Raw genomic sequence first — 15,281 nt, forward strand, 5'->3', positions numbered from 1 at the left:
AGACCGCCATTTGCACAATGTCTTTGTTTTTGGACTAAGGATTCGTTTTTGCACACTTCTTTCTCTCTCTTCGCTGTATAGTATAATTGGAATTGAAATCGCTTTATTATTGTCACATGTACCCAGATGCAATGAAATATTAGTCTTACGTACTGCTCATTCGGATTAAATCATTACACAATGCATTGAGATAGAAAAAGGGCGAACTAATGACAGAATGCAGAATAAAGGCAACAGGTATAGAGGAAGTGCACTGTGGGTAAACAATGGAGTGGAAGAAATAATGAGTTGAAGTCAATAATCCATTAATATAGCAGCAGGATAGAGGCAGTCTTTGGTACTTGTCACAACCACGGATACTGCCGCGGAATGTGCGCGCTTCCGCAGGCGGGCAGCTGAAAGAGACGACAATCACGCCCGTGAGGATGCGCACATTCCGGCCAAATTTTCTTTTTAATTGTATTTAATTTTCTTCCTTGTGTTTCAGTCTTGTCAAGTCTTGATCGAAGCACAGCGATGACAACGCTCCCTGTTTACCTTAGCTCACGTTTCGGGGAAGTAGATTAGTGATTTAGATAGACCCTGCTAATGGATCGGTATTAATTTAGTTTCAAGCCACTACTTTCGAGACGCAATTACGGCATTAGTTTTTAGTTAGCTGCCCTATTGGCCTTGCGTTTATTGTTTTCCTTTGTTCTGTACAGTTCTTACTAAAACTCGGTTCATTCCATGTCTGAGTCTCCTCCTCTGCACTTGGGCCATCACTCCCGTCAGCAAGACTTGGCCTTCAAAGTGGACGCAGCAGAGAGAGAGAGAGAGAGCAGCTGAGATCAGCCCTGAATTTCATTGGTCAGGTTGGGGGGGAGGGGTTAATGCCAGTCGGGGCTGGGTTGGCAGAAATGGCTCTCAGAGGGGCCTGCCTATTCCAAACTGGGAGACAACGGTTCAGCGACTCACAACAGACAGCCAGAATCCGGCGGCAGCCATGACTGCTCCCACTGCCGCTATTTAGCCAGGACAACTTCATGTCCAGCACCGGCACCTCCTTCATTCTCCCCTATGGCAGTCTGTCAGCCTCAGCCACAAATGCCCAAACCCCCGTGGCTGCTTCTGGACCTGAACCGAGCATTCCTCCACCAAGCAGCTACCCCAGTGACCCCGACAGCTGCAGGAACGGTATTGCCCAGTGTGAGCTGACTTTCTGAGCCCAGTCAGGTCGTTTCAGTGACAAGGCGTATTACATATTACACATTACAAGGCATAGTGGATTTCAGATAGACCCCCTCCCCACCCACTCAGCTCTCCTGCATCCAGTCTTTCCAACATTCTATAGTCCAGTTCAAGAGGGTGTTTGGCCGACCATTACGAGGAATTGTGTACTCTCCTGGAGTGCCAGTGAGCGACCAGCAGTAAAGTTCTGCATTCTCGCCATTGAGACGGGGTGCGGAGAGAACGAGAAATCTCTCCTCACCGCTTTCCAGCGTGGGTTGAGCACAGAGGTCGCAGTGTGTAATGAACAGGACACCCTGGGTGACCCGATAAATCTGGCCATCCGCATAGACAACCAGGTAACTGAGTTGTACCAGGGGAGAATGCCCTGACCCCCTCTCTCATCACACCGCGGGGGAGCGCACGCTGGTTGGGGGGTGGGGAAGGCTGCACCTATCTCGGGGGGAATGGGATCGGCTCAGAAGAATAGGCCACTGCTTCGACCGCGGTTTTCCAGGAGACATCCGGGCATCGTGTCCCAAGCGCACGGGTGCCCCGTCAGTAGATTTTCCCTGAAAGCATCTTCCCATAATCTCCCAGTGTCCCTCTTGTGGGGATCCCAGACCCAGGAGCTTCTGGTATTTACTGACTCCGGGGTAGCTGGGAGCCTCACTGATATCCCTCAGGCTCAAATATGGAGAGTCCCGACTCTGCAATTGAGAGAAAAATATCGATGTCAAGGCACTGGATGGTCGGCTTCTGGGCACCGACAAGATTCACCTTTTTGCAGAAACCCCTCCAGCTGTGTTAGAGGGTAACAGCTCTCCTTATTGAGTCATCTGAACTGCCGCTAGTGCTGAGCTATCCCCGGCTATCTCGACGTAACCCGGGGATCGATTGATTTCTCAAGCCCCTGTTATCATACCCCTCCCGAGCCACCTATTAGTGTGGACCTCTCTGGTGTTCTTGCTGAATTTGCTGACCTTATTGAAGTCTTACGTAAGAAGAAGGCCACGTCCCTGCCTCCGAAGAACACCGCAGCATTGACGTCTTAACTCGTCCTCCTCGAGGTCAGCGCTTTTCCCACTGGCTGCTTCACAGTGGCATTTGGTCTGGCATGCCCCTGATGTTTTTCAGTCCCTGCTCAGGGACATGTTGAATCGGTTTGTATTTGTGTATTTAGATGCCATTCTTATCGCTGGCCAGGAACACGCCCAGCATGCGCGGAAGGTTCTCTGACGGCGCCTCGGGAAGCCAGGGAAGGGCGAGTTCCACAAACGATGAGTGTGTTCTTGGGCTACATCCTCACCCCTTCCTGTAAGCTTAGGCAGTTACACACTGGCCCAAAACATCTTCATTCAAACAATTGAGGCGTCTCGTGGAGTTTGCAACTTTTTATCGCCGCTTCACCCGAAACTTCAGTTCCATTGTGACTCCCATAAATACACTCACCAAGAAGACCTCTGCAGGATTCTAATGGACAAGTGAAGCAGGCCAAGCATTTTCAGAGCTAAAGCCACGCTGTGGCTGTGCTGCAATCCCGTCAACTCATTGAGATTAATGCATCTGATGTCAGCATTGGAACGTACTCTCCCTGCACCCTTCAGTAGATAATTGGCTGCACCCCTTTGCTTTTTTTCCCGTCGATTGACCCCTGCAGGATGTCACAAACCGAGAACCTCTGGTCCTGACATTGACTGGAGGCAGCAGAGCACCCCGTTTTGATATGGATTGATCACAATAACTCCTCCTACATTTGTGATTACAACAGACTCAACTTCCATCAAGCCCGTTGGCTTTCTTCTTCACTCAGTGTAATTTCACCCTCACCCTCTGTCCTAGCAGCAAGAAAACAAAGGCCAGTGCTCTCTCCTTCGAGCTTGACAACTCTGAGGACAAAGCCAATCCAGAGCCCATCCTCCATATATGCACAGTTGCTCCAGCAATTTGGGAAATTGAAACAAGGGTGAAGGCTGCCCAACAGTTGGAGCCAGGCCAAGGTGGGTGACCTCCCAAAAGGCTGTCTCCTCTTGCCACTGTGCATTCTGGACTCTTCCTACCTGGTTGGCCACCTGGGGGTACAATGGACCCTGGTATTTACAAAGAGATGCCTTTGGTGTTTTCTATCTCCTGAGATGTCCACAACTTCATCTCCAGCTGTCCCACTTGTGCCCAGAACAAGACAGCACATCAATGCCCTGCTGGTCTGCTCTGCCCACTGCCTGTGCCACATCTGCCCTGGTCCCACCTCTGTGGATGTTATCACCGGTCTGCGTCCATCAGATGGTAACACTGCCATTCTGGTAGTTGTGGATCAGTTTGCTAAAGCAACTGGACCTCCAGGTTTCCAAGGACTATTCCAGGCTTCTAAGGAACATTCCATGTTTCCGAGTTATATGCAAAGTTCCTGAGTTTTCCAGCCCTGTCTCAAGAGGATCAGGACTGTTTCAGACTTACCAGCTCTGTTTCGAGTTCCCCATGACTCTGTGGGACATTGGTCACTTAGGACGTGAGGTCCTGTCATGAGTCCACCTGAATTTGTTAATTGTTGCTTATCTAGAGTCACTAAGCCCTTGTGTAATCTTGTCCAGTGTGTTGTGGCTGGCATAGTTTTTCAGCATACTGTGATTATTTAAAGCAGCGTCCTAATTAGCACTCCTTTCGGGGTCTTTGCGTGTGTTTTGAGAATGATTGGCTTGCAGTGTCGCTTGATCAAGCTACCAATGTTCCGTTTGGAATTCCTATGAATAAACACTTGTTACTGTCTCAACATGGGACTGTGTCATTCCTCTGCACCTATGTTCAGTCAGCGTACACCCTGACAGCAGCCCACTTCATTATTCTCCCCAAGTTCTCATCGGCTCATGACACCACCACCCTTCATGGTTCAACATGTGTTCAGGCTACACAGCTTCCCTCAGGATATAGATTCTGATCAAGGACTGCAGTTCAGGTCCTGTTTTTGGAAGGCTTTCTGTTCTCTTTTTGGGAGGCACAGCCAACCATTCATCCCTAATCTAATTACCAGACTGAGAGAGTGAATGAGGAGCTGGAGACAACCCTGCACTGCCTTGTCTCTTCCAGCCCCACAACCTGGAGCTCCCAACTGGTATTGCCCACAATAACCTCCAGTCATCCTCCACTGGCATGTCCTCCTTTGGACATTAAAGGGATTCCAGTCACAATACTTCCCTGACCAAGAGATTGACGTGGGAGTCCCTGCTGCTGAAGAGTTGGTCCAGTGTTACAAGCTCACGTGGAGATGGGCCAGGTTTTCTCCGCTGCACACCCAGTAACAATAAGCCCCACAAGCTGATAGGTTCTGCTGACAGGTAAGAGCTCTCAGGCCAGGGGAGGAAGTCTGGATGCTGTTTAGAGATCTTCCACTGAGAGTAGAGAGCCGCAGGTTGTCCCCACACTACATGGGACCAATTGTAGTAGAGACTGCTATTATCAGAGCCTCCCATAGTCTGCACCTACCATCATCCATAAGATTCATGTTTCCCACCTCAAGCGGGTAACTTGCTCCTCCCTTGCTCCTGATCAGGAACCTACCCACCCTCTTCACTCCTCCCCACTTGATGGATGGGTCCTTGGTCTATTCTGTGCAGAGTGTCCTGGCACCTCGTCAGAGGTGGGGCAGTGTTCAGCACCTGGCCCAGAGGAACATTCTTGTGTTCCAGTTTGACACATTGTGGACAAGACTTTCGTATGGGATTTCTAGTAGCAAGAGGCCTCGGGAGCTGCGCCCAAGGAGATCAGGGGGTGGGGATGAGAAACTGCCGCAGAGTATGGCTGCTCTTGCAGGCAGACAGTTGAAAGAAGATGGCAATCACACACGTGAGAATGTACACGGTCCAGCTAATACTTTGTCATTGTATTTAACTCTCTTCTGTTTGTCAAGTCTTGCTCAAAGCACAGTGATGACAATGTTCCCTGCTTACCTTAGTCCATGTTTCGGGAAACATGATTAGTGATTCAAATAGACATTGCTAATGGATTGGTATTAACTTAGTTCTAGGTCACTGCTTTCGAGCCACAGTGACAGCATTAGTTTTTAAGTTAGTTTGAGAGTTTTTAGTTAGCGGCCCTGTTGGCCTAATGTTTATTATTTTCCTTTGTTCTGTACAGTTCTTATTAAAACTCAGCGAACTGTTCATTCCATGTCTGTGTCTTTCACTCGGCACTTGGGCCATCACTGAACTCCTGTCAGACTTCTGTATCTTCTGCCTGGTGGGAGAGCAGAGAAGAGAGTATGTTTGGGGTGGTTGGGGTTGTTGGCTGCTTTCCTAAGGCAGTGAGAAGTGTAGACGAAGTCCATGGAGGGAAGGCTAGTTTCTGTAATGTGCTGAGCTGTGTTCCCAAACTCACGGTAGCTTCTTGCGCTCTCGTTCAGAACAATTGGCATAACAAGCCGTTATGCATCTGGATGGGATAGTTTCTGCAGTGGATCTATGAAAATTGGTAATTTATGTATAATTTAGATTCTGTGTGTTGGCTGTATCTATGTGCCTGTGATGGTGTGTTAGCAGGTTTTTCAATGTACCTGTACCTCACCGTACTTGTGCAAGTGACAATAAAGTCATCTTGACTTGATATATCAACCAATAGAAATTGAGCACAAGCATTTGTTGAGGGAATGAAGGAAGTGTATGTGAGCCTTCCAGCAGTGCAACAGGAGCAGGCAAATCGGCCTGTCTAATAGGTTTCATTTTGAATTGGACCACAGAGAGTCCGTACCTTAACCCCTGACACTCTGCCACACAAGAATTTAAGAATTTTAGACCTGAAGTCTTCAATTGGGACTGGAGCGTTAGGAAGCGACCATTCCTGATTCACAATAAGAAGCAACTTCTCAAATCAGGCCCAGAAGAGCTTATCTCCATTTGTAAGGTGAGAATGTAATGAGACCATAACACATTGGGATGGAATTAGGCCATTCAGCCCATCGAGTCTGCTCGGCCTTTCCATCATGTCTGATTTACTGCCTCTCTCAACCCCATTCTCCTGCCTTCTCCCCGTAACCTTTGAAGCCCTTACTAATCGAGAATCTATCTAACCGTGTTTTAAATATACCCAAACACTCAGCTTCCACAGCCTTGTGTGGCAATGAATTCCACAGTCTGGAGCATGCACACACCTCACAGACATCTTCGACACTTCACTCATCCAGGTTGTTGTCCCCACATGGTTCAAATTAGCCACCAGCCTGTAGCCCTGTACCAAAGAACTCTACACCTTCAGAACTACGTGACCACGACCCGGTGGCACCATGATAATGGAACGCATTATAAACTCCATTCCTGCCACATTGGGTTCTCATCAATATGCTTACTGACACAACTGCTCTCTGACAGAAGCACCCAGCCTTGACACACCTAGAAACCAAGGGCACTTATGTCAGAATGTTGCTTCTGCATCTCTTTTTGGCATTCAACACTATCCTCCCACAAACCCTGGTGAACAAACTCCTCCTCCTCTGTCTAATTACAATTGGTGGGACTCATCACCAGTAAGAGAGCAGGTGAAAGAGCTCGAGGCCCTTTTCCACTAAAATAACCTCCTCCTCGTTGTCAACAAGACAAAAGAGATGGCTATCGACTTCAGGAGAACTCCCAACACTCACAGCCCTCTTTACATCTGCGGCACCACAGTGGAAACTGCAGGCAGCTTCAAACTCCCGGCACACACTCCTTCATGATCCCAGAACACATCCCGCACAGTTCAGAAAACTCACCTACGCCTCTGCTTTCTGACGCTGAAGAGAGCTGGACTTCAGATGCGCAGTAGAGAGCATCCTGACATCCTGCATCACTGCACGGTTTGGAATCCGTACAGTGGCAGACAGGGGAGATCTACAAGAGATAGTGAAAACTGCACAACACATCACCGGCACCAGCTACCCGCTATCCAGGACATAGGAAGATGCTGGAAAAGTGCCAGTAACCTCATGAAGGATCTCACCCACCCTGCTCATGGACTTTTTGTCCCACCCCCATCAAGGAGTAGACTATATAGTGTCCACACTAGGACCACCAGACTCAAAAATAGTTACTTTCCCAAGCAGTAAGGCTGATCAACACCTCCACCCACTAAACCCACCCCTCACTACCACTTCTTTATCACTTCCTGTCAGCATGTAAGACACTCCTGTGTCTAGCATCATTTTATAGACGTACCAATCAATGTATATAAACTATTTTATGTATTTATATTTATAATGGTTTTTATTATTGGGTTCTTTAACTGTATTTTTTGTGCTGCACTGGATCCAGAGTAACAATTATTTCATTTCCCATTACATTTGATACTCAAAATGAAATTAAACAATCTTGAATCTCTGGTTAAAGAAATTCCACCTCATTTCTGCTCTAAAGGGATGTCCTTATATTCTGGGGCGTGCCCACTGGTCCTAGACTCTCCCATAGTTGGAAACATCCTCTCCACATCCACTCCATATAGGCCAGGGATTCCTAACCTGGGATCCATAGACTCCTCAGTTAATGGTAGGGGCCCATGGTGTTAAAAAGGTTGGGAACCACTGATCTAGGCCTTTCAATATTCGAAACACAAAATGCTGGCAGAACTCAGCAGGTCAGACAGCATCAATGGGAGGAGGTAGTGGCTGTCTGGCCTGCTGAGTTCTGCCAGCATTTTGTGTTTTTTTATTTATTTCCAGCATCTGCAGATACACTCGTGTTGCCTTTCAATATTTGATATGTTTCCCTCATTCTCATAAACTCAAAGTTGATAAGCTCTTAATTAGTAAGGTTGTCAAAGATTACAGGGAGAAGTTAGGAGAATGGGTGGAGAGGGATAATAAATCAGCCATGGAGAATGGCAGAGAAGACTCGATGGGCTGAATGGCCTAATTCTGCTCCTGTGTCTTGTGGCTTTATTGAAATGAGCTTATGAGCAGTTCCCTTGAACGGAGCCCGGGAACCCAGCTCTGCTTACAGATTCCAGTCCGTCATCAGGAATTTCATCATGATATCAGGAAGGATACAGTGTTAACAGTTCATGATCGTGTTGAGGGAGCACTGCCTTTTCTGAGAAGCAGCTTTCAATAAAGAAAGCTTTTGTTCTCCCAGGTGAACAAACGATCTGGAAGCATTATGCAACTGAATAAATACCTATGATGTTCTAGCCAATATTAATATCGCAAAGTGGATTGTCATTATCATAGCTATCTGTTTCCATGTGCAAACTGACCATTGTTCTAACTACCTTGCAACAGCAATTCAATGTCAGATGAGCTTTGGGATGCAAGTACTGCATAAATGCAAGTACTTTTTGGGAGTCTTGCATGGATGGTTGCGACCCATGCCACCTGCCATCTTGGCAATTGTAGATGATTTGAAAGCTATGACAAAGTATGCTGGCCCTCAAGTCATACAGAGTACATATGACAAAGGTCAATGTCACTGGTGTGCGTTTTAACCTAGTATATAAACTCCTCGACGACCTGTATGAGCAATGGAATCTATAGGCAAAACTATACCTGATAATTGTATCGTATCAGATTGATTGGGAGAATGTAGCGAGTGCGGATGCGTGACGAATCTATTGCCTCTCTAACTGCAGAGGAAGGCACAAGTTTTTGAGCGCACATGTCTTTTGTCTCGGTTGTATGGCTCACTGTTCCCACACTGCGAGTTGCCCAGTATGTACCGTTACTAATGTGCCTGGGTAAAAATGCTTAATCATATTACTCCAATGCCGCTCTTGCTCCACACAATAGGCAACAAGAATGAAGTATCTTTATCAGCCTTAACTATGTAAAATAGACCACTGCTTTACCTCGACTACTTCTATTGTAAAGGCTGGTAATGTTTGCAATTATCATGCATCACAACAGTCTGAGCAATTAATAAGAAGTGTGCTATTGACTTTTCTCAAAGTTACTTTTCTGAAATTGCATCCCAGACACAGAAAATGAGAAAGAAAGATTGGTTTCCTGTCACTTGTACATCAAAACATATCGTAAAATGTGCCGTTTGCATCAAGGACGTCCCCAAATGTTGTCAAGGTTCCAGAGCCAACATAGCATGCCTGCAACTCACTAACTCCTACTAGTTCACATCCTTGGAATGGGGGAGGAAACCCAGGCTGTCACAAGGAGAACATGCGATACAGACTCCTTACAGACAGCCGTGGAATTGAACCCTAATCACTAACAGGTGGTGGGGTGGAGATACGTCTCTACCTTAAGAGGTGTAAGGTGCTCCCTCCTTCCGCTAGCCTCCATGTCTCCCATGGACAAGGTGTGCCACCTGGTTAGCCCCCTTTCAGGGTCATGTGAAGCCACAGGAGCAGGTGGGGGATGGCTGAATGAGCAGACCTGGTTAAGAAACCACTGACTCCAAGTAGACAATCTCTGAAGAGCATTGATGACAGCTGGGGTCACCTGTCTTATAAAGACACTGCTCTGAAGAAGGCAATGGCAAACCATTTCTGAAGAAAACAATTGCCAAGAACAATCATGGTCAAAGACCATGACTGCCCACATCATACGACATGGCTCATAATGGAGATGCTAAATCACTGGTGCTGTAAAACTGCTATGCTACTAAGCTGCCCAACTCCATGGTAGAAAACATTAAGGCCACCCTGAATAAAGAATTCTTCAGCACTTTAAATACATTATCCAAAGCCTGTTGTCCATCTGCCTGGTATGTAACCCAAGCACACCCCGTGATCAGCCAAGAAGTTGACGACTACCACGGTAAACATTCTCCTTGCTGAGCATCTCCCAGAGATGTTTATCATTCCTGGTTGCTGACACCTCCTCGGCACACACGCAAACTGAGCAGGGCAGTGTGGAAGTGAATGTTTCCAGGCCCTGCTGACAATGCAGCCATTGTGCTCACTGTTCCCTCATTCACTGCTCTGTGATCTGCATGACTAATATTTAATAGTCAGTAATGAGATGAACAATTCACAACTAATTCTGAAAAGACAGTGCACCATTTTCCTGAAAACCCCCGTGGACTCGTTTGTCAAACTATTTTACATCAAAGAGGTGCATAATTGTCAACTCATGAGGTGAATTTATAAAAGATTATTAGAACCTTCAACCCTGTTACGTTATCTGAATTCGGAGAATTATCTTAGATTCAGAAAAGAATCTTGTAACACCTATCACCTCACACCTTCTTACTTCATCCACTCTTCCCTACGCGCCTACCTCCCTCCTCACTGAGCTTTACCTTCCATCTCCCAATTTGTACTCCTTCCCTTCCCTCCGCCTCTTATTTTGGTTTCAGCCCTGACAAAGGCTCTTGGCCCAAAACGCTGGCTGTAAATTCCTCAGCATTTTGTGTGTGCTGTTCTGGATTTCCAACATCTGCAGAATTTCTTGTGTTTATCTTACTTGTATATGTTTTTCAGCACAATTTACGATGTATATAAGAAGTATTCACTCTCACTCCTTGGAAGTGTTCATGTTTTATTGTTTTACAACATTGAATCACAGTTGATTGAATTTGGCTTTTTAGACACTGAACAACAGTGTCTCTGGACTCTTGTTTCAAAGTGAAAACAGATTTCTACAATGTGGCCTAAATTAATTACAAATATAAAACACAAAATAATTGCATAAAAATTCACCCCCTTTAAGTCAGTATTTAGTAGATGCATCTTTGACAGCAACTACAGCCTTGAGTCTGTGTGGACAGGTCTCTATCAGCTTTGCACATCTGGACACTGCAATTTTCCCCATTCTTCTTTACAAAACTGCTCAAATCCAGCCACAAATTCTCGATTGGACTGAGGTCTGGACTCTGACTTGGCTACTCCAGGACATTAACTTTGTTGTTTTCAACCCATTCCTGTTAGCTTTGGCTTCATGCTTAGGGTCATTGTCTTACTGGAAAACAATCTTCTCACAAGTCGCAGTTCTCTTGCAGACTGCATCAGGTTTTCCTCCAGGATTTCCCTGTATTTTGCTGCACTCATTTTACCCTCTACTTTCACAAGACTTCCAGGGCCTGCTGCACTGAAGCATCCTCATAACATGGTGTGGCTGCATCATGGTGTGTTTTTGATTATGCGTAGTGTTATGTCTGATGGCCAAAAAGCTCTATTTTGGTTTCATCAGATCATAGAATCTTCTTCCAGCTGACTTCTGAGTCTTCTACATGCCTTCAGGCAAACTCCAGTTGAGATTTCATGTTTTTATTCCAACAGTGGCTTTCTCGTTGCCACTCTCCCATAAAGCTGTGACTGGTGAAGCACCCGGGCAATAGTTATTGTATGCACAGTCTCTCCCATCTCAGCCACTGAAGCTTGTAACTCCTCCAGAGTTGTCATAGGTCTCTTGGTGGCTTCCCTCACTAGTCCCCTTCTTGCATAACCACTCAGTTTTTGAGGGCAGCCTGCTCTTGGCAAATTTACAGCTGTGCCATAGTCTTTCCATTTCTTGATGATTGACTTAACTATATTCCAAGGGATATTCAGTGACTTGGAAATTTTCTTGTATCCATCTCCTGACATGTTTTTGAGGGGTTCTTCTGTCTTCATGGTGTAGTTTTTAATCAGGATTCTGACTCATCAGCAGTTTGACCTTCCAGATATAGGTGTGTTTTACTACAATCGGTTGAAACACTGACTGCACACAGATGACCCCCATTTAATTAATGATGTGACTTCTGAAACCAATTGGCTACAACAATGGTGGGTCATATTAAAGGAGGTGAATACTTATGCAATCAATTATTTTGTGTTTCATATTTGTAATTAATTTAGATTACTTTGTAGTGATCTGTTTTCACTTTGACACAAGAGTCTTTTTCTATTCATCGTATCAAAAAAGCCAAATTAAATTCACTGTGATTCAATGCTGTAAAACAATAAAACATGCAAAACCTCTGGGGGTGAATACTTATATAGGCACTGTATATATTTAGAGGTGAATTAGGAGCCAACAACATGGGGTGGGTCTGGAGCCACATAGGGACCAGACAAGAACAGTAGATTTTCTCCCCAGAGGATCATTAATGGATGATCTGTGTTTCAATGACATTCCTGTCCTGAATAAGGGTCGTGACCCAACACTTCCATTGTCCATTTCCCTCCACAGATGCTGCCTAACCTGCTGAGTTCCTCCAATGTTTTTTTTCCAAGTTCAGCATCTACAGCCTGTTGTGTCCTCCAGAGTAGCCTGGTTATTTTATGGTCATCATACTTCCATGTTCTTATTTCATATTTTTACAGCATAATTGAGGCCAATCAGCCTAAACAACCAATGTTAGACCATGGGGCAATCCAGTCAATCCTACAACTTTATTCTCTCTCTGCTGCTCATTAATTCCTCTCCCACTCGGACCAGAGTCAATCCGCAGTGACCAGGTCACCTACCAACAGGCACATTTTTGGGGTGTGGGAGGAAAGAGGAACACTCAGGAGAGACCACACTCTCACAGGGAGAATGTGGCATCTCCACACAGACAGAACAGGGGGCCAGGATTGTTCGTGGGTCGCTGGAGCAGGTGTGTGAACTATATCGGATCAATTGCGAGAGGTTCATGAGGGTGTAGCAGCCAATTGACCGCCACCAAGCAGGACAGACATTTCACACTTTTTTTCTCAGTTTATCTCACATATCCATGCCTCTGCGGTTCCCATCTATAGTGGGGAGGGGTGAGCTGTCTTGGACTGATCGCAAGAATTGGCAAATGCGCATATGGCTGATCAATCGATTCCGTGTGCGAGGCACCCTGTTGCGCGGGCTTTCGAATGCGCATGTTTTTGTCTCAGCTCACCTGGCTTGTAGTCTCCAAACTGTAAGTTACCGAGCGTGTACAGTTACTAACTTGACTCAGTAAAAAACGTTTACTCCGTCGTCATTCTTGCCCTGCGGATACGTAATGGGGTGCATAATCAGTGAGTACCACAGTGCCTCCCCTCATCACGCTGCAGGGATGTTCACAGTCTTTTAGGTCTGGTTAATTCAGTAGGTCTCTGCATGTTTAATCAGTGGCCAATTTATTAGGTACCTACTGTACCTAATGAAGTGGCCACTGGGTGTATGTTTGTGGTCTCCTGCTGCTGTAGAACATTCACTTCAAGGTTTGGCGTGTTGTGCATTCAGAAATGCGCTTCCGCATACCACTGTTGTAACCTGTAATTATTTGGTTTTACAGTCACCTTCCTGTCGGCTTGACCCACTCTGACCATTCTCCCTTGGCCTCTCTCATTAAGGTGTTTTCACCCACGGAACTGCTGCTCCCTGGATGTTTGATTTTTCACACCACACGAGACTGAAAATCCCATGGTTTCAGCAATTTCTGAGATCCCTTCTGGCATCAATAATCATTCCACTGTCAAAGTCACTTCCCTATCCTGATGTTTGGTCTGAGCCTCTTGACCATATCTACCTGCCTTTATGCATTGAGTTACTGTCAGATTCATTATTTATTACACACACACATGGAAACAAAGTGAAATACATCGTTTGCATTAACAAAAAACACAACCTAAGAATGTGCTGCGGGCAGCCCGCAAGAGACACCTCACATTCCTTTGATTGAATGATGATTTGGAACGTAGTTATAACACTCAGTGAGAAAACTGAATTCCTCAAGGTGTTCTTCAAGTACCTCCACACATCCTAATCCTGACTATAGAGGAAGAATTGTAGGGTATGATTATATAAGTGTTGTATCTTTATACAGCACCAAAACATATAAAACACCAAATCACATTATAATAATTTAATGTCATGTTTGCTAACCTTACAGGAAGAGATCCAGCTAATCTATAATTATGAACTCTGGCTTCTACCCCCTTCCTTTCTGGTCCTGATGAAGAGTCTTTGCCTAAAACGTTGATTGTTTATTCCTCTCCATAGATGCTGCCTGACCTGCCAAGTTCCTCCTGCATTTTGTATGCATTACCCATAACTAAAACAATTTTGATTACAAGTATGCCCTATTTTGTTCACTTAAACTAATATTGTGGGTACTGATTTTGAAATTACATTGGGGAAATTCATTTCAAGATCTACTGAATAAGCAGCCCAGAATGTTTTGCATCATTCTTCTGTAATATGCTAATTGTATTTAGTATTGCCATGTGTACTGTTGAGTCTGTGAGCTTCATGTGGACAAGGAATTCCATTGCACTCTAGTGTATGTCATCTGAATTTGAACCTGGATAAGTGTGGCATGGTTTGAATGGACATTGGAAATTGGAGTGTTGTTCTGAAGCTCTCCTTTGAAAGAGTGATTGAAGCAGTTTCAATAGAAGCTAGCAAAGTGGAAACAGGTCGCATCATCATGTGCCATGTGACCCCAGCCATTATCAATACTCTTCAGAGATTGTCTGCCTGGCATCAGTGGTCACATAACTAATGTGCACTGGTTGTTCATACAACCATTTGCTCTTATGACTTCACGTGACCCCAATCAGCAGGCTGAGAAGATACTACACCATGCCCAAGGGTGACCTGCAGGCTATTGGAGGGAAGGAGTGCTTTACGCAGCCTTTGGCAGAGACGTATCTCCACCCTGCCACCAACACAGGGTTGTAAAGAGGAAAAAAGTAAGGTAGGGCTTTGGTGAATGGAGAGAGGGTCTACTGAAGGCACATATCTAATGGAATGTGCCGTAGGATTCTGTGAAAAGAGGAATCATGTTTCTACTCGTAGATTTAAAGAATTAAAAATTCTGAAGGCTCTGGAAATCCAGAGTAACACACACAAAGTGCTGGAGGAACTCAACAGGTCAGGCAGCATCTATGGAGGAGAATAAACAGTCGATGTTTTGAGCCAAGACCCTTCATCAGGACTAGAATAGAAGGGGGTAGAAGCCAGAATAAGAAGCTGGGAGGAGGGAAGGAGTACAAGCTGGAAGGTGATGAGTTAAAGCCAGGTGAGAGGGGAGGTAGGTGGATGGGAAGGGGGTGGAATGCTGTGAGAAGCTAGGTGGTGAAAGGTGGAAGAGATAAAGAGCTAAGAAGAAGGAATCTGATAGGAAAGGACAGGGGACCATGGAAGAAAGGTCACTAGAGGGAAGTGATGGGCAGGTAAGGAGAAGAGTGGCTACCCATTTTAATTCAACTTTCCATTCCAA

The sequence above is a fragment of the Hypanus sabinus genome, chromosome 12, assembly GCF_030144855.1.
Source record: "Hypanus sabinus isolate sHypSab1 chromosome 12, sHypSab1.hap1, whole genome shotgun sequence".
Classification (NCBI taxonomy): Eukaryota; Metazoa; Chordata; class Chondrichthyes; order Myliobatiformes; family Dasyatidae; genus Hypanus; species Hypanus sabinus.